General features: G+C 38.1%; 1 protein-coding gene across 4 annotated transcripts in view; it reads right to left on the reverse strand.

Annotated features, from left to right (window-relative positions):
• Positions 1-20,387, reverse strand: part of ZNF652 (zinc finger protein 652) — a 100,129-nt gene that overhangs the window by 41,219 nt on the left and 38,523 nt on the right. For 2 of the 4 annotated variants that reach the window (XM_027872738.1, XM_027872735.1), the window contains exons 1-2: positions 13,729-13,747; positions 4,791-4,980 (exon numbers count right to left, since the gene is read on the reverse strand). The exons of the other annotated variants lie outside the window; for them this stretch is intronic. The gene's annotated coding sequence lies outside the window, so the exon portion shown is untranslated. Of the gene's footprint in view, positions 1-4,790; positions 4,981-13,728; positions 13,748-20,387 lie in introns of those variants that run through there. 4 annotated transcript variants of the gene reach the window in all.

Genomic DNA, 20,387 nt, shown 5'->3' on the forward strand with positions numbered 1-20,387 from the left:
CCTTCTACCATTTCCAAACTTCAAATCCTCATCTTTAGCCTAAGTCCCACCAACCAATTTCTCCACTCCTGTTCTAGGACCACCAAAACCCACAAAATTAATTTGATTTCATCCACTACAAATACTTTTATGTAACTTCAACTAGACTTAAAACAATATTCCTATTCTACCTACCACTACAATGTCATTCCTCATAACTGTTCCAATCTTTTCTTATATATTCTTGCCCCCAAATGCATTCTTAATTCCCATACTTAGAGCAGATGACCTATTTTCCCAACTCACTAAGAAGAATACTTTCCATTGTGAATGACTTCAGCTCCTCTCCTCAAAATTTGTCACTATCATCAACCAGTTTCCTCCTCTCAGGTCACAGAAGAATCCCTTATCCTTACTAAAATTATTCTGTCTATGTACATCGTTGATCTCACTCCCTCCTATAATTAGCTTCCTTCTCTAGTAATTCCTCAGCAGTAATTTCCTATCTCTCTTTTAAAAAATGTTTTATTGTGTGACTCTGGCCAAGTCACTTAACCCCAACTGCCTCACCAAAAACAAAACAAAACAAAAAAACAAAAATGTTTTACTGATTTTTTTCACATAGTGACCTCACAATGATTTCTCCAATCATCCTCCCCCTACATCACCATCTTTGAAACCAAGATGAAAAGTTAACCAAACAAAATCCATACATTTATGGAGTCTGATAATGTATGCCTCATGCCACCTAGGTTCCGGAAGGAAGGAAGGAAGGAAGGAAGGAAGGAAGGAAGGAATGAAGCGAAGGGCAGGCATATATTATAGAGTTACTATCTACCAAGCATTGTGATGAGAGGTAAAGGATATGATTTACCATCAGTCCTATGAAGTCACAACTGTCACTGTAATGATTTGAGTTCCAAAGCCTTTCAGAGTTGGTTACACAATAAGGTGGACATCATACAAATTATACTTCTGGTTCTGCATCAGTTCTCTTTTACGCCATCTACCTCACTAAATCCATCAAAAAGCATTATGTGCCAAACACTGGAGATACAAAGAAAAAAAAATCCCTGGCATCAAGGAATTTACATTCTATGGGGAAACAACATGTAAGCATAAGCAAATACAAAACATATACAAAATAACAAGGTAATTTTTCTTTTGGAGAGAAGACAGGCACAAACAAACTCAGGAAAAGGCCTCATGTAGGAAGTGACAATTGGGCTGAATTTTGAAGGAAGGTAGGGATTCTAAAGGGTAGAAGTGAGGAGGGAATGCATTCTATGAATGGGGGACACTGTGTGTGCAAATGCACAGAGGTAAGAGATAGAATGTCATATAGGAGTAACAGCAAATAGGCAGTATGACTGAAATGCAGATGTACGAGGAACTGTAATACGGAATAAGTTTAGAAGGGCAGGTCAGAGTCAGATTATAAAAGGTTTTAAATGCTAAATGTAATCTCTATTTTATTCTACAAGCAACAGAGTATCTGGAAGCAATACAGGCACTATAGCCTCTTGAGCAGGGATGAAACATGGTCAGACCTGTGCTTTAGGAATGTAATTCTTTGTCATGCTTGCACCTAGGAGAAGGGAAGCGAGCTAGAGCTGTAGCTCTGGGGCGGCTAGCGGACGTCCTCTGGATGTGTTAACCTCGCCTAGAGTCCCCCCTATTCTACTGCCATGGCCTTTTCCTCTGTCCTGGGATTGGGCCGAGGGGCAGTATTGAAGACCATATAACTAAAAGCATGGGGGCTTCGAGAATTTGCTTCAAAAGCTTTTCTCTCTACAAAATCAGGAGGCAATGAAAATGAAAAACAAAAGAAGTCTAAAATGCAAGAACTACCAAAAAAGACTGAAAGTGTTGAGGCATTTGATAATTCTACCTACAAGAACCTTCAACATCATAACTGTAACACTCACACCTTCTCAGATTTTAACCTGAATCTTTTGAAATTTAGGTTGCCTCAGCCATCCTCAGGATAAGAGTCACCTAGACACTGAGTTAAAAGAAAAACTTCAAGTTTCTCTGTGATTCAACTTGTGAGTCATTGTTGCTGCATTTTCTCCTCCATAAATAAAGTCAGTTCAATGGTAACAGGCAAAAAAAAAAAAAAGAAAAAGAAAAAGAAAAAAAATATAATTCTTGGGGCAGCCAAGTGGCACAGTGGATAGAGCACAGGCCCTGGATTCAGGAGGACTTGAAGTCAAATCCACTCTCAGACACATAACACTTACTAGCTGTGTGACCCTGGGCAAGTCACTTAACCCCACTGTCTAGCCAAAAAAGAATAATTAAAAAAAAAAAGAATTGTATAGATAGTGGAAATGCAAAAAAAAAAAAAAAGAAAGAAAAGAAAAAAAAATAAAATCTAATATTTAGTTTAAAAAATATAATTCTTGGTAGCTCTGAGGAGGAGAGGCTGGAGAACTAAAGAGACTTAATGTAAAAAGACCAATTAAAAGACTAAATTTAGACAACAGTCTAAATTGGTGGTTTCCATAGAGGGGTCCATAGCATGACCCCAATGGCTGTGCGAATAAGGGAGATGAGTCACATCTCTCCCTTGCCAGGACAGCCAAACCTAGTGCTTGTTTTCAATACAACCACATCTATGCTTGACCCATTATAGTCCAACGATCCCCCATTCCATTCCCTTTCAAAACTGTGTAAACTTCCAATTTTCTTTTTTATGGGCCCTAGTAGGCAGTTATAACCTAACCACTACCTGCAGCCACTGGGAAAATCTACCATATTTAGGTCAGACCTACACCCAGACCCTAAGCATATCTACCTTCTAACCCCTATCACCTCAGGGCTGGGACAAGTACCATTGGACAGGCTCAATACTGCAGCATAACTGTCAAATGAAAGCTCTGCTTCTCACCCACCTACTCAACCCCTGCCTTTTCATTTTGGGTGGGATGGAGTAAGTTGAACAGGACGAATGGGGTATGATCTGCATCACAGATCTCATTACATTACCTATCCCCCCAAATCCAACCACCTTCCTAAACTCCCTATTTTAGTAACGGGTAACACCACTAACACTCCCCCCCAGCTTCTCGTCACCATAGTTCACATTACCTGAACTATTCTTCTGGTTGGTGTCCCTGAGTCAATTCTCTTCCCACTCCAATGCTTCTTCCACATAACTGTCAAAGTGATTCTCCTCAAGTGTAGGTCTGACAATGTCACTCTTCTGATTCAATAAACTCTAGTGGGTCCCTATTACTTTTAGGGTCAAATAAATACGGCACATAAAGCACTTCACAACCTGGCCCAACCTGCCTTCCCAGCCAAGTCTCTCTCTCTCTCTCTGTCTCTCTCTGTCTCTCTCTGTCTCTCTCTGTCTCTCTCACACACACACACACACACACACACACACACACACACACACACACAACCCTCCTCACCCTCCTGCCACTCCTGCACCCAAACTACTCTTTGTTGATCTTCACATTCATACAACTAAAATAGCCATACATGAACAGCAAATAAGGTCTGATGTCATCCATGCAGCAGAACTACTGAAAGGAAGAGGAATAGACTGATATTGAAAATACTCTGCTCAGCTGAAATGAGACAGAATTTTTTTAAAAGCATCTGCCTTATAGCTATAATGATCAAATTAACTGAGTAACTACTAGAAATTATTATTTATAAGTCTGCTATATCCTCCAAGACATACACAGAAATTTCTGGAAAAGAATGAAGCAAATTCAATCACACTGTTCTCAAAAGCAAAAAAAATTTTTTGACTGTTAAAACACAAATTTTTAAAATATGCTTATTTTATCTTTACTCATTTTTAAACATTTCTATTTAGAATATGCTTCATGATGTACTTAACATAGAACAATATCATGCGTATATAACTTATAAATAAACATACAAATATTGGGTGTGCATCAATCAAAAAAACTCTGAAACCACTTGTCTAGGTAAAAGAGACATTAAAGGCCTGAATGAAGACAGTTGGTAGCCATATTGATGCAAAGAAGGGGATGGAGATGAAATGTTACGGAACTAGCATTGACAACACTACGCAAAGTGAGGAGTCAAAGACAAATTCAAGATTTTGATCCTGGGTGATGAAAAGATAGCAGTGGCTTAAAAATAAACAAAAAATGAGAAACTTAGGAAGAGGGGTAGAATTGGAGAGGGGAAAGATAATGAATTCTGTTTGGATATTGTGAGCTTCAGTTGCCCACCAAAAAGCTGCAATTCGAAATTGCATTTGTCTGCAAGCATACACAGGTCTCCCAAATGGTTTCTGTGGTGTTTTTTTAAAGCCTTCACTTGCCCCTTCTGGGCCACCCAGCTCAATTCCTTTCATTTCACCTTCAGGCAAAACTTGAAAAAACCTGCTTATGATCCATTGCTTTCACTACCCATTCTCTCAATGCCTACCAATCCGGCTTCACCTCTAACTACTCTACTCTCTCTCAAAGGTCATCATTGACTTCCTAACTGCTAAATGAATGAAAAAGCATTTACTAAACACTTACTAGGTGCAAAGCATTGCACTAAGGGCTAGAGATACAAACAAGGATAGTCACTGATCTTAAGCAGCTCATATTCTAATAGAGGCAATAATATATAGGTTCTAGCTACAAATCAAGTGATCCTTAAAATAGAGCAGCAAAGTAGATGGTAATGCATCTTTTAAACATTATTTCCATTAACAAAATTATGTTTCTAATGTTGAACCACTTGTCAGTGTCAAGAAAATTGGTGGCCAGAACTTTTTTTTTCTGGGTCTTCAGCTACTATGACTCCTGAGAAGGTAGGGGCTGCATCACCTGCAGAAGAAGGTAACAGGTCTCATTTCCACACTTCCTTGGACTATGGCTGTGGGAGTCAAGCTGGAAGCAGGGTTGTTGAGGGTCAGTGCTGTTTCCAGAGCTCTTGTGGATGACCTGTCCATCAGTAGGTCATCAATTGGTGTTGGTGGTAGGGATGGCAGGCCCCATTTCCACAAGAGTTGCTTCCCTAGATAATGGATTCAAGTCAACAAATCAGTCAACAAACATATATTAAGCACCTACTATGTGCCAGGTTTTGTGCTAGAGCCAGGCTTGAAATACAGTCAAGTGGTCTAAGAAGCACTACTATTCCCAGGGCTCTTGTGCTATGACTTGTGCCAAACTATGAGGGGTGGCTGGTTATGATTGGTGTTGGTAATGGTGGCAAAGGTAGGCCCTTCTCTGTGATAATGGCTCACATAATGATGGCTGCAAGGACCTGCTTCAAAGCAGGGCTAATTTCTACCTTTGTTAAGCTCTCTAGTTACTGACCATACCCTTCACTCTGCTTTCCAGCTACTCTGTCCTCATCTAGTTTCAGAAACACCACGATTTCCTGGTTCTCCAAATACCGGTTTTTTTCACTGTTCCTCAATTTCTCCTAGACCCCTTAATATAAGGTTATTTCCTAAGTGCCTGACCTTGTCCTTCTTCTCTTCTTTCTATACAGATGACAATCAACTATCTATCTAAAATAGATATATATATACATAAACATATACACGTGTGTATATATACATATATCTGCGTATGCTTATATGTAGATGTATATGTGTGTGTATACACATACACAGCTGGATATCCGAAAGGCACCTGTCTGAAATATGTCCAAAACCAAGCTGATTATCTTTCTTCAAAAACCTATTCCTCCTTCCAACTTTACTGTTTTTTTTTTTCATGGCACCATCAATCACATGGTCTCTCATGTGCCTAACCTTAGGGAATATCTTTGATTCTTCCTTCTTCCTCACTGCCCTGGATATCTAATCAGTTACTGTCTTATTACTTATACCTCTGCTACATCTCTAAGATGGAACCTATCCCACTATCATTCATTATGATCTACCTAGATGACTGCAACAGAGGCAGAGACAACCGTTGGGAAGCCACTTTGTCCTGCTCCAATTCATCTTTCATGCTGTTGGTAAAGTTTTTCTTATGCATAAATATGGTCATTTTATTCCACTGTTCAAAACTTTTCACTGGTTCCTTGTTGCCTAAAAAATAAAACTGAAACTTCTTTGTTTGGCACTCCAAAATCCAATACCACCCTACCGTTCCAACTTTATCTCACATTACTCTTCTTCACACACTCCAGTAGCCAAACTGACTACTCTCTTCTTTTCCCTTTAATTGTCCCCATAACTGGAATGTCTTTCCTCCCTGACTTCACCTGCTGAAGTCCTAACCCATGAGGCAGTAGATAAGAGTGCTAGATTTGGATTTAGGAAAATCTGAGTTCAAATCCTCTTTCTGGCACTTAGTAGTTGTGCAATCCTAGGCAAATCCCCAAGTCGAAAAAATTTGAGATTTTGGCTCAGTTTCCATATAGTACAACCTATACACAAAAGGTAATCACTATAATATACTTAACAATGTATCTTAGTTTTACTTAATCTCTCTTAAGTCTGAGTTTTCTCATTTATAAATATAGGGATATCAATTGAATGTATGTCACAACTCAAATGCCATCTCCTACATGAAATTTCTTTGAAACTTCTTCATCCACAGTATTGGCATAAAGGTCCTCTTGAGGAGAAAGGAGAGTCACAAAACAAATTTTGTTTTGCAACTATCTAATGACTTTTATCACATAATATTATATAATTATCCCCTTTTTAGACTAGAAGTTTAACAAGGGCAAAGATGGTCTTAAACTGTGCATGTCTCCCAGGTCGTAAGGCAAGCTTTGGTCATAGTAGGGTAATTAATATTAATAAATGCTTGCTGACACTATTTCTGCAAATGTTTTTTTTTTCTTAACAACATTCAAAAGGATAGTTATCAAATACAAGTCTTGAATCTATCCCACCAAGTGTTAATGACACCTATGAAAGTTGTACTTAACTCCTTGAATTCACTTTATTACCTGTACTCTGTTCGCTGGAATACAGATATCTGAGGCCTAAATATTATTACCAAAATTCTTTCCAGTTGTTTTCTCTCCTATAAATTAGAGCATCTCCACTTCACCACTACTTTTCTTTCAGTCTCATATTTGATGACTTCTAAGCAGTGGTATCAAACTCAAATGAAAAAGAGACTCACTAAACAATATATAAGAATTACTACAGGCTGCACACTGACTTGGAAAATCATATATTAACATTAGGTTCTATTATATTTTTATCTATTTTGTTAAATATTTCTCAAATATATTTTAACCTGGTTGGGCACACTGAGATTGTTGTAGGCTGTAACATATGTTGGATATCTCTTTCACAGAATCCAAATTTATAGCTATTTGGTTAGTTTCCAACTAAATATGCTTTTCCCAGTTAGTACTGTCATCTTTGCATACAAATGCAAACAGTAGGTGCAAACAGCACCTACCTTGCAGGCCTGTTGTGAAAATCAAATGAAATAATATTTATAAAGCACTAACAAACAGTATTCTCCCAGATTTCTTTTGACTATATAGATGAATTGGCCAAACCACCCAATTTTCCCCATCTTCATGACTACCACCAACAAAATACACAGGTTAGGTTGCAAAGGCACATGCTTTCTACCCCTTTACTGATCACAGGATGATAGTCCACCCTGTGTACAGTGAGGTTCTCCAAATGATCCTATTTGTGGATTACATTATGTTGACTGCATGAAGCCCAGAACACTGAAGAGTTTCATAGATCTATAATCACTCAAAGGACTTTGGTATGAACATTCACAAAAAATCCAAGTGGATGAAGGAGATTTATTGCCCAAATTCCAACAGGCATTTAAACAGACACCTCATACAAGCTTGTCCAACAGTATGACTATCTAGGACAGACAATATTACAAATGGACAATGAGCCAGGCTCAGAGTTGAAAAGTAACTGTGTAGCTGGAATGCTTTCAGGAAATTGCAAGGCTCTTTTATTGACCCCCTCCCCCCAGCTTCTCATAAAAACAAAGGCCTATCTTTTCAATATTTACATTTTGCCAGTGTTGCTATATGGCAGTAAGACGTGGAATACAACTCCCTCCAAAGAGCTAAAAATGAGAATCACATACAGGACAAGAGAGAATTGTATGGTATGCATAAACAGACTGGACAGATAACCAACAAGGAACTCCCAAAAACAAGAGTAAAGGAGATCATCAAGAAATTATATTACAAAAAGGATGGGGTGGTCAAAGGGCAAGAGTAGTAGATGACAGGTCTAGCTAGAGTGCTCCAAAAGTACTCTTAATATGTCAGGAGAAAGCACATATGGCCTCTAGCATATTGGGTGAACTTCTGTATTTAACACTTTAAAGAATAACGACAATAATTGCAGAGGATGTGCAAACATGGAAAGGTTGCAATTTATATCATTGACAGGGGGATTCCCCAATCTAGGAGATCATAGATTCTTTTCAATTACGTCAACTGTATATTATCATAGACCATAGGATCAGCCATTTAGAGCTGAAAGGAACCTTAAGGGTTTTCTAGACCAATCTCATGATTTTACAGATGAGGAAACTGAGATGGTACTAAGCAACAGAGCCAGAATTTGATCCCAAGTTCTTTGACTTCAAATCTAGTGCTTTTCCACTACAGAATACTATCTTACTACCTCAAAGGCAGGAATCATGTTTTATATTTCTCTTGTATCTCCCACATAGCTTGATAGTAGTGGGCACAAAGCAGACATAAACAATAAATACTTCCTGACTAGTCAATGTCTCTCAAGATGTTCTTATACAGTTGTTCTAAGGAAGTAGTTAGGAATATTTTTTTGGTCACATTATTTTGGTCACTTGCCCAACACTGAAATTTTGAAGCTAATTTAAAAAAACCTGTATTGCTTTTATATTCAAACTTATATATAAATATCTTACATGTGTAAATATATTAAATATTAATATTATAAACACAAAATTTATTATTAAATAAATATTATATGTAAATAAGCCCTAAGGTTCTAATTTAAATGGTGTAAACTATATAGTATTTCAGTTTCCTCCATAATTTGTTTACGGGGCTTGGGCTGCTCTTTCTACAGAAATAGAACCTTGGTTTTTTGTTTGTTTATTTTTTTGTGAGGCAATCAGGCTTAAGTGACTTGCCAAGGGTCACACAGCTAGCAAGTATCATGTGTCTGAGGCTGAATTTGAACTCAGGTCCTCTTGACTTCCAGGCTGGTGCAAGTCGGTTTTTTTTTTTGTTGTTGTTGTTTGTTTGTTTTTTACAAAGCTACCTAAACAGATATCACAAACAAGGGAAAAAATACTCTAGAGAACAAGAGATTAACAATGAGAAGGTAAAGCCAGGCAACACTTTACTGATTTATAATTTTATACTAGTAGTCTTTGGGTTATACAGGGAGTTTGGTAAGCCTTTCTACCTGACTTTAAAACATTTTTATTTTAGGGAATTTTTCTTTTTTACAACTACTGATGTGAGACTAATTCAATTTATACTTTTCCTGTGAACATAATAATTTTAAAAGTATTTTTTTAAAACCCTACTTCCCTGATTCTTAATAGTAAGTAAAAATCACAAGTAAAAGTGATTTTGGTAATGAATGACAAAATAAAGAAACAAGCATGTTTCTCTGAGTTATTTTTGTTACTAAAATGTGATTCTGATGAGCTAAATGTGCAATGAATGGGTAACGGGGAAGCTACGTGGTACAGTGCACATAGCCCAGGGCCTAGATTATTTAGGAAGACCTGAGTTCAAATTCGGTCTTAGATACTATTAGCTGTGTGACCCTGGACACTTAACCTTTGTCTGCTTCAGTTTTTTTTTTTGTTTTTGTTTTTTTGGTGAGGCATTTGGGATTAAGTGACTTGCCCAGGGTCACACAGCTTCAGTTGCTTCAGTTTTCTTAACTGCAAAATGGAGGTAATTATAGCACCTACCTTGCAGGCTTGTTGTGAAAATCAAATGAAATAATATTTATAAAGCACTAAGCACAGTGCCTGGCATATAGTATGCACTATATAAATGTTATTATTATTACTAATGACCATACCATGTTCTCATGATAGCAGTAAATTTCAGAGAAAGACATCTTAGAATGGTTACATTGTAGACAGCAACAGTGCAAATATGCATACCTATTAAATGTATATCAGTTCTAACCTGGAGTACCCATCCTCAGGGATCTGAAAGAAGTTAAATATCCATATCTCTAATTCTTTGGCATCTATTAGCATAGCACTCTGCACCATACTTTGCATATGGTAAGGCTTAATAAATGTGGTACTCATTCATTGTATTATTTTAGTTACTAAGGAAGTAATTAATTCCAGTTGTTGAGATCTTATAAATCTGTACACTTGTCTACTGTTTATTTCTTTTGAGTCTATTTTTGCTGTTGCTTTTTCTGAGATCATGATAGTTACCTCAGCTGAAGCATAACAGATTTTGCTCCAGCCCCTTATTTTAATTGTGGGTGCATTTTTCTGTTTCAAGTGTTTTTCTTATGAACAATATATTGTTGGATTCTGCTTTCTAATCTAGTCTATCATCTTCTGTTTTATGGGTGAGTTCATTCCATCCACATTTATGATGGTTAATTGTGTATTTCCCTCTATCTTCTTCATTTCTCACTTTCTCTTTAAAAGTTTGCCTTACTTAACATGGATCCCTTCCTTCATCTATCTTCCCTTTTATTTTCCCCCTTCCCTCCTATTTCTCATTTGATCCTTCCATCCTCACCATTGTCCTATGCATCTTTTACCCTTTGTGATTATGGCTGCACTCCTTGAAAAGGCCATCTACAATAGGTGCCCCACTTTCTCTCCTCTCACTCTCTTTAACTCCTTGTAATGCTGCTTCCAACTTCATCATTTCACCTAAACTGCTCTCTTCAAACATACCAATGATCTCTTTGTTGACAAATCCAATGGCCTTTTCTCCATCCTCATTCTTCTTGACCTCTCTAGTTTACTCTCTAGGTTTTCTTCTGGTTTTCCTCCTACCTATTTGGCTACTCCTCAGTCTTCTTTGCTGGATCCTTATCCAGATTACCTCTTCTAATCATAGGTATCCCACAGGATTCTGTCCTGGACCCTCTTCTCTTCTCTATTTATACTACTTCATTTGGTGATCTCAGCAGCTTCCATTGGGTTAATTACCATCTCTACACCAATTATTCACAAATCTACCTATCCTGCCTCAAACTGTCTACTGACCTCCAATCTTTCACCCTCAACTTCCTTTCAGACATCTCAATGTCCAATAGACATCTTAAACTCAACATGTCCAAAATAGAACTCATTATCTCTCCTCCTAAACTCTTCCCCACTCCTACTTTCCCTATCACTGTGGAAGACATCACCATCCTCTCAGTCCCTCAGGTTTGAAACCTAGCAGTCATCCTAGACTCCTTATCATCTCTCACCACCCCACATATCCAGTTTGTTGCCAAAACCTGTCAATTTCACTTTTGCCAGCATCTCTTGAATATATACCCCATTCGCTCCTCTGACACTGCCATCATTCTTATGCAGACCTTATCACCTCACACCTGGATTATTACAATAAACTGCTGTTATGTCTGCCTGCCTCAAATTTCTCTCCAATCCATCCTCCATTCAGTCACTGAAGGGATTTTTCTAAAGAAAAGGTCTGAACATGTCACACCCCCTACTCGATAAACTCTTGTGGCTCACTATGGTCTCCAAGACCAAATACAAAATCTTTTTCTTGGCTTTCAAAGCCCTTCATAATCTAGCCTTCTCCTACCTTTCCAGCTTTCTTACACCTTATTCCTGCCAGGAACTCTTTGATCCAATGACACTGGTCTACTTGCTGTTCCTCAAACAAGAGGAACTAACCCTAACCCTAAATTCTCTCATCTTTGGGCAATTTCTCTGCCTGTGCCCCATGTTTGGAATGCTCTCCCTCCTCATTTCCAGTTCCTGTAAGTCCCAACTAAAGTCCCAACTTCTACAAGAAGCCTCTCCCAACCTCTTTTAATTCTAGAGTCTTCCTTTCTGTTACTTTCTTTTTTATAGTCTATTTGTATATATGTTTGTTGTTTCTCCCACTAGATAGAGAGTTCCTTGAAGGCAGGGGCTGTTTTTTTGCTTCTTTTTGTATCTTCAGTGTTTAGCATGGTGCCTAGCACATAGCAAGTGCTTAATAAACATTTACTATCTGATTAACTGTCAAACCAAGCAGAGCTGCCATCCTTCTCTCTTCCACTCCTCTAATGTATTCCTCTTTCTCTCTCTTTCCATTTTTCTTTTAAAATCATTAAAAATAACAGCTATTTCCAGGCCTTCTAGGCCCTTTGTCTAATTGGACTCCCTCTATAGCCCTGATGTTGATAGTGTTCTGAGAGGATACTTGTATCATCTCTACTATTAGAACGTAAAAAGTGTATCCTTGTATAGTTACTTATAGTACGTGTTCACATATGTCTTTTTATATTTCTCTTGCCTCCTATATGTATATTTCAAAGTTTCTACTTGGTTTGGTCTTTTCATAAGAAATGCTGGCAAGTCCACTTTTTCATTAAAGATTCATTTTTTCCCCCTGCAGAATTATACTGTTTTGCTGGGTAAACCTAGATATTTTGTTTTCTGGAATATTATATTCTAAGCTCTCTGCTTTATGGTGGTAGTTAATAAATCTTGGGTGATCCTGATGATGGCTCCTTGGTACTTAAATTTTTTCGGGCTGCTTGTAGCATTTTTTTTCCCTTTTCCCTGGAAACTGGATTTTTGCTACATTATTCCTAGGAGTTTTTATTTGCAGGTTTCTTTCAGGAGGTGACCAGTAGATTCTATTTCTACTCAAAGCTCTGGTTTTAAAAGATCTGTTTTTGGTTATAACTTTCAGATAGTCTACTGAGTCTTAAATTACCTCTCTCCAATCTGTTTTCCAATTAGTTGTTTTTTGCTATGAGAGAATATAAATTTTTTTTCAGGCTTTTGACTGTTTTAATATTTCTTGGTATCTCATGAAATCAGTAATCTATATTTGAGCAACACTATGCTTCTCAAGGTGCAATCCAGGTCATTTCCCATCCCCAGTGTCCATAGAACTGTCTTCTTATGCTGACCAGGGCTGGAAACATGACTCACTTTGATTTTTTTCTTTGACCTGGCCACGTGCATTTTCTAGATCTTTATGGAGGGGTTGTGATGGAAGAGCTGGGCTGTATTTCTTTCTGCTACTCCACCATCATGACCCCTAAAACCGTCTATAATAAATTGACTACTTAAGACCACTAAAATGAAGTCAGACTGCAACAAACTGTCAGATGATGATAACTTCTGATCTATGTTGAAGCTATTAATTCATTAAGAAAATATTACATATCCTATTGCCAATCCAATTAAATCATACCCCCAATAATACCATGACAAGCAAAAAGTCCTGGTGGTAGTTTTTTTCCTTGTTTGTTTTAAAATCTTTTAATTTAGTTTATTTGAATGTTAATTAACCAATCCTTACTAAATTCTAACAAAAAAGTACAAAACAACGAAGACCAATGATTTGTGGAAATCTCCGACCCCTTTAAAAAGCTGTCTTTTGCTTCTAATTACAATTCTCTTATATGAAAGTAACTAGAAAAAGTGGTTTGCAGTACCTAGTACCATCTTCTTGAATGGCTTATTCTGAATATGAGTTCCTCAGTGGCCCTAAGAAGGGCAGGAAAATCTACCAAGCTGGCAGTATGTGCCTCCTTTTGCACATTGGTTTGAATTGTCTTTTACAGAAATGCAAAGCCAGTTCTTTTTAGAAAGTAAGGTAATTAGTTAGAGTACATAGGAGGAGTACCTCTCTATTGTCCTCTTCAAAATCTGCACTTGCATAACTCCTAGGAAATACAAAGAAAATCTCATTGAAATGCACGTATTAAAATACAGCAAATTTGCATTTTGTAAAACCTTTGTCAAAAAATGAAGGTGACAAGCATTTGACGTTTCCAGTTCTTACAGAAGGAAATAAGAGGAAATGTTTAGAATAATTGTTTGATTCTCTAAATTTTCATTAAGTGAAAATAGATTTTAAGTATAGTTGCTTTTCAACCTACTTTGACATATAAGAGACAGAACATGTTATCCAAGCTGATGAAGAGCAAGGCTATGTAACGCATCATTTCAGATCTCTGCTGCAATGCTAACGTTCAAAAAGTTGACCTTTAAAAAATTTATGTCAGTAACCTCCATTACATAACTACAGACTGAAATAGATGTGCATCATTGAAAAGGAAAAGGTCCATACAGTTGTGGAATTCACCAACAAGCATTTACTAAGTGCCTACATTCTAGAAAGGGAAATAACACATACTTACAAAAGCAAATACAAAATATCATAAAGTATTCTAGTAAGTGGAGAAACCAGAAGCTAGTGGGAGCAGGAAAGGCCTTATGTAAGAAGGACAGAGCTCCTGAATTGGGTTTTAAAGGAAGCTAAGGATTCTAAAAGAGTGAGATGAGGAGGGAGTGCCTTCCAGGCTTGGGAAACAGATAGCATAGGCCAAAGTATGAGAGAAGAAGATGGGATGTCATGTAGACTGCAATAAGAGGGGACTAATGTATATATCTGAATAGGTCCTAGAACTAGGTTGTGAAGGGCTTTAAATACTAAAGAGGAATCTGTATTTCGTTCTAGAGCAGGAATTCTTAACCTAGGGTCTGTGAAATTGTTTTGGTGTTGTTTTTAAAGATATTTTGATAAGCTGTATTTCCATATAATTGGTTCTCTTTGTGATCTTATGTATTTAGTCTTATGCATTTAAAAACATGAAAGGGTTCACAAGCTTCAACAGACAGCCAAAGGGGTCCCTTACACAAAATAGATTAGGAACCCCTATCTTAGAGGCTACAGTAGGGATCCACAGGAACTTCTTGAGCAGGGGAATGACATGGTTAGACCTGTGCTTTAAGAATATCATCTAGTAACTTGAAGGGGATGGATTAGAAGGGAGGAAACTTATAGCAAGGAGACCAATCAGAAAGCTATTGAAATGGTCGAGGAAAAAGGTGATGAAAGACTGAACTAAAATTGTGGCCGTGGAGTGGTAAAAAGGGGATGAATACAAAAGATATTGCTGAGTCATCAAAACTTGGTAAGTAATTAGACATGGAAAATAAAGAGCTAAGGAAAACTTTGAGGGGATAAACTTGGATGACTAGAAGGACAGTAGTAGTATATCTATCAAAAACTGGGAAATTAGGAAGAGGAGTAGCTTTAGATAGGAAAAACAATGACTACTGTTTTGGATATTTTGAGTTTGAGATGCCTATAGGAGCTTAGGAGAAAGAAAATAGCTTAGTAAATAGATCTAAGACTCATGTAGAAATGATAACTGAATTCATGAGGGCTGACAAAATCACTGAGAGTATAAAGGAAAAGGAGGAGCCAGGAAAGAAGTCTTAGGATACACTCATAGTTAGGGAATAGAACATGGATGATGACAAATCAACAAACACTTATTAAACAATTACTATGTACATGCTAGTCACTATACTAGGTAGCGGGGACTAAAAGAATGAGATAAACGATACTCAAGGCATTTACATTTTATTACAGGAGACAACATATATATATTATATATATATATGTAATAAGCATATACAGAAAAAACAAATAAAAGATAGGGAGAACACTAACAATTGGAGGATAGCAGGTGGTACTTGAACTGAATCTTTAAAAGGAGAGATTCTATGAAGAAAAGGTGAGAAGGAAGCCCAACCCAAGTGTAGGACACACCAACACAAAAGCATAGAGAAGGCAGAAAATGAAGTATCATCTGGAAGAAATGAGGAAAAACCCATTTGACTATGATCATAGCATAACAAGTATAGTGAACATGAAAAGGTGAGTTGGGGCTAGGTCATACAAAGTTTTAAAAGACAAATAGAAGAGTTTATATTTGGTCCTTGATGCAAGAGGAAGGCATTAGAGTTTATTGAGTACAGAATAGCATGGCTACATCTGAGGTAATGGAAAATCACTCTACACAACTGTGTGGAGAAGATGGGTTGGAGACCAGAGAAGCTTGAGACACAGAAGCTTGAGACACAGAAGCCAATTAGCAAGCTACTGCAACATTCTAAGCAAGAGGACCTAAGGGCTTGAACTAAGATAGCAGCTCTGAGTAGAGAGAAAGGGTCAGATGTGAGAGAGGTTATGGAGGTAAAAATAACAAGATTTGGTAACTAACTGGCTGGATATGTGTGGTGTGAGAGAGTGAGGCCAGCAAGGTTATGAACCCAGAAAACTGAAAAAAAAATTGGTGGCACCTTAAACAGAAATAGTGAAGACTAGAAGAGAGGTGAATTTGGAGGGAAAGATAAGTGACTTCTGCTTTGGACAAGCTTGGCTTGAGATGTCATGATGAATTCTAGCATGAAATATTCAAAAGGCATATGATAACACAGAATTGAAGCTTAGGGGAGTACCTAAGAGCAATCAAGAGAGAACAGGGGCACAAAAAATCAGGGGACAGAATAACAAGGAGAAGTAACCAAGTGGTAAGTATTAAATGCACCAAATAGGTCAAAAAGAATAAGGATTGAGAAGTGATCATCATATTTGACAATTAAAAGATCACTGGTAACTTTGGAGAGAGCAGTTTCAATTTAGAGATAGGCCAAAAACCTTGATTGCAAAGGGTTGGAGAGTGAGTCAGAGGAGAAGAAACAGCTTCAGGTAGTATAAAGATCTTTTTCTAGAAGTTTGGCTAAGAATAAGAAGAGCTATAGGATAAAAATCTTACAAAGATGGTAGGGTCTAATGAACATTTAAGAATGGAGGTGAATTTAACATGTTTGAAATCAGTCAGGAAGCAACATATAGACAGGGAGAAGTTGGAAATTAGAGGGGAAGATGATTATAGAGGCACTATCCCGGAGCAGATAAGGGAGAATGGGATTTGGGGCATGTGCAGAAAGGTTGGCCTGGGCCAGAAGAAGGGTCACTTCATTATCAGAGACTAGAGGAAAGGAAGAAAGAATGAATGAGGAATAATGTCAAGGGGTTCTGAGATGAAAAGAAGAGGAAAAGATGGAGCTCGTGGTGAATGGCCTCAATATTCTCAATAAAGAGGCAAGGTTCTCAGTTGAAAGGATGGGAGGAAGAGGCAGTGTAGGATGTTAGAGAGAATGTTTAGAAAAACTTCAATCAGAAGTGACAATAGCAATCAATTTAGCCAGAAAAAAAAGGAATGACTTTTTGGCAGTGTGGGCCTAGTTGAGGTTATCTAACAAAAATTTGTAGAGTATCCATTTATTATTGCTATGTGACTTCCTCTTGCTCCATTCAGCAGGACCTGAGTAGGAGGAGCACAAATGGATGGTAAGAATCATTCATGGCTCAAGTTTGGCAAAGAACGAGCTGAGATAGGACAAGGGAGCAAAAAGTTCAAGAGGATAGAGGAAAGCTGAATTTGTTAACCACAGGGTTAAGACTGGGGAGGAAAAAAAAAGTCAGAGTATGGGTAATGAGAAAGTACAGAGGAGCAGAATGATAAGCACTTAGGATGAGAGCAAAGAATAGATACAGGACAGGTAAAGCAGGGAGGAGAGACAGAACAACAGAAAATTATAGTCACATGGAGCAATTGCAGAGTTTTTGATTAAGGAAAATAAGAAGCTTGTGGATAATGAGAGCCAAAGTGTGACAAGCCCTCTGTATAGTAGGGGTGAAGGGAAGGATTTGAGGAGGTTGAGGAACTAGGAGGTCAGAGTATTGAAAAAGCATCCAGATAAATGTGGAATACAGGCAAGAGATGGGAAGAAGAGGGAAGTCAATAAGCCAGATGCTGAAATCCTTGAGTAAGGAGGGAGAATGACCTTGAGGTCAACAGATCACAACTACCATGATGTATATAAGATAAAACATTTTGATAGTCAACTTCAAAGAAGAAAGGGGTTGCTGAGCAATGGCAGTAAAAGGATAATCTAGAGGCAGCCAGGAGGAGCAAGCAGTATTAGGGTATGTGAGTGAAGGTAAAGCCAGGGTTGAAGTGGATGGCCAAGGATGTAATGCTGTCTGTAGGAAGTCAGATCTCATTGAGAGCAAGTAGATGAAATCAGTATGAGAGGAAGAGGTCCAGAAATAAGAGAAATTAAGGTGTGGGCAGAATTGGAGGAGGACATGAGTGGAATAGGACTAAAGAGCATGGGCATAAGAGAAGTAAAGTTAGCATTCTGGATAGTTTACTCCTAGGGTAGCTAGGGTCTAAACTCTAAGCAATACAGATACAAGGAAAGTAGAGGAGGTGGAATTTTGTTAGCCATTAACGGTAGTAATGTCATGTGACTTGTAATTTTCACAGTCTCCACAAGGTGGTGTTGCAGGTCAGGAGGGCAATGCTGCAAAGGGAAAAAGCAAAGGAGATGAGAGGCCAAATAACTAGAAGGAAAGACAAGAGAAAGCAGTGTCACAGAAACACAGAAAGGAGATAGCTTTCAACAGTGCCAAATGCTGAAGAGAGGTCAAGAAAGATAAGAACTAGAAAAGGGCCATTAGATTTAAAAACTGAGGCCTCCAGTATTTTGAAGATTATAGTTTCATTTGAGATAAAAGGTTCAAAGTTAGATTGCAAGGGGTTAAAAAGCAATAGGAGAGAAACCAGAGGAAATAAAATTTTCTAAGAGTGTGGCTGTGAAGGGAAAAAATACAGGATGATAACTTGATGGGATGGTAGAATCAAGTGAAGGTTTTTTTAAGGTTGGGGAAATTTTAGATATGTATTAGGCATAATAAAAGGATCCAATAGTGGCAAGGAGTTTTGAGATGTATTATGAGGGAGAAGAAAGAGTTCTTGGTGAAAGGTTTCTATTTTCTCAGTAAATTATGTCAGGTCCTCTGTTCAGAGGGACAGTAAAGGAGGAGCCTGAAAGAAAACAAAGTTTGGGGAAAACCCCTATCAGGAATTTAATAAAGTTAATTTGGAGAGAGAAAAAGGATTGCCTTGAAGCAATGAGAGCCCAGTTGAAATGACTTAACAAATTTGTAGTAGACTCTAGCAGTACATCTAAAATCCACATCTGGGGTTTGGCAAAGTAAGAACAGTGCTAGAATAGGTGGACGAGGAATTCAAAAGCAGAGAACTGTGTAAAGTTGATCAAGATTGGAAAGAAAGGAAAATGAAGCTGGAGCAGAATGAGAGTCCTGAAGGGTAAAACAAATGAAGGTCATGATGAGGAAGAAGAGTTAGAAGAAGTGAGGCTCAGGGCAAGACCGCATAATAGGAGGAGTTGGTCCCTGACCCCAGAGCCTATGATGCAGGCTTAGTTTCTGGGAAACTAAGATGCCAGAAACTAAGAGTCAGATAACTAGGTGTCAAACTAAACCTATCTTCTGTTTCATCCCTTTACCAAGTGTGGAAAAAAAGTCTACGCTGAAGAGAGGTCTGGGAGAGAAGCTTGGCCACTGGCTGACTAAAGATTGTCCACATTCCCTGGTGGTCCTTAAGCTACCTTAGTAAGTACTTAGTACTTACCTGCAGTAAGTAAAGGTCAAATTTTTGAAGTATGATTCGTAGGCCTATACCAAAGGGTAGCAGAAGTGAAGGAGAGGAGAGAATTTTTTTCTCTCCACCCACTTCTCCCAATTATCACCCATAGCAGCAGAGCTCCTTTCTCAAGAGACACTATAGTCAGCAGAGAGCAAAGGCATCCTCTCTAGACAAGAAAAAGCAAGGAAGTCAAGTTGCAACATTTAAGGCAAAAAGCAACTTCAAAAACTGCCAGTGCTTCTGGTAGCAAAGAAGAGAGTCAGCTGTGGACTCCAGAGAAGTACAACCCTGGCAAGCAGCAATTAAGCTGAGGAGAAAAGAAAATGATGAAAAAAAAATCATGAGAGTATAGCCAAAACCCCTGCCCAGCAGAGATGCTGCCTCCTGTGGGAAGCAGTATCAGGAACGACATAAAGGACATAGAGGTCCTGCAGTACCAGGTATGTGATTTGCCTTGGTGATGGGTGTTCCCTACAACAGTGCCCCACTACTGCCACCCTCTAAGTTTACTCCAACTCTTCCCATAAATGCTATGTTTAATTGTGGAAGGGTGTGACCCAGATTAATGGGCTCTGTTTCGTAGCTGTCCCGTAGTTACTATACTGTCTTAGTAAATGATGTTGCTTAGAGCTGTGTTTACCGGCTGGCTATTAAGGAGTTCACAGGTGTCAACAATTCTTGAGTTTTATAAGTATAAAACCTTAAGGTACCCCAAAACCTGGGAGTAACAGCCTCCCTCTGAGAACCAAAATCATGCATGCAAGTTGGATTAGTAGGTTAGAGGGGAGGCTACAGAAGAATTTCAGAATGCTTGAACATGGAAATGGAACATTGTATATAATGGTGATATCAAGAGTGTGAACATTTCTGTATGTGAAGAATTTGAAGAAACATCAAAATCTATGTTGAAGTCCTCAGTTATAAGAGCAGGAGTACACAGGGAAGAACACTGTAACCCTTTGTCACC

Source organism: Vombatus ursinus, unplaced genomic scaffold (genome assembly GCF_900497805.2).
Source record: "Vombatus ursinus unplaced genomic scaffold, bare-nosed wombat genome assembly UNPS02014801.1, whole genome shotgun sequence".
Lineage (NCBI taxonomy): Eukaryota > Metazoa > Chordata > Mammalia > Diprotodontia > Vombatidae > Vombatus > Vombatus ursinus.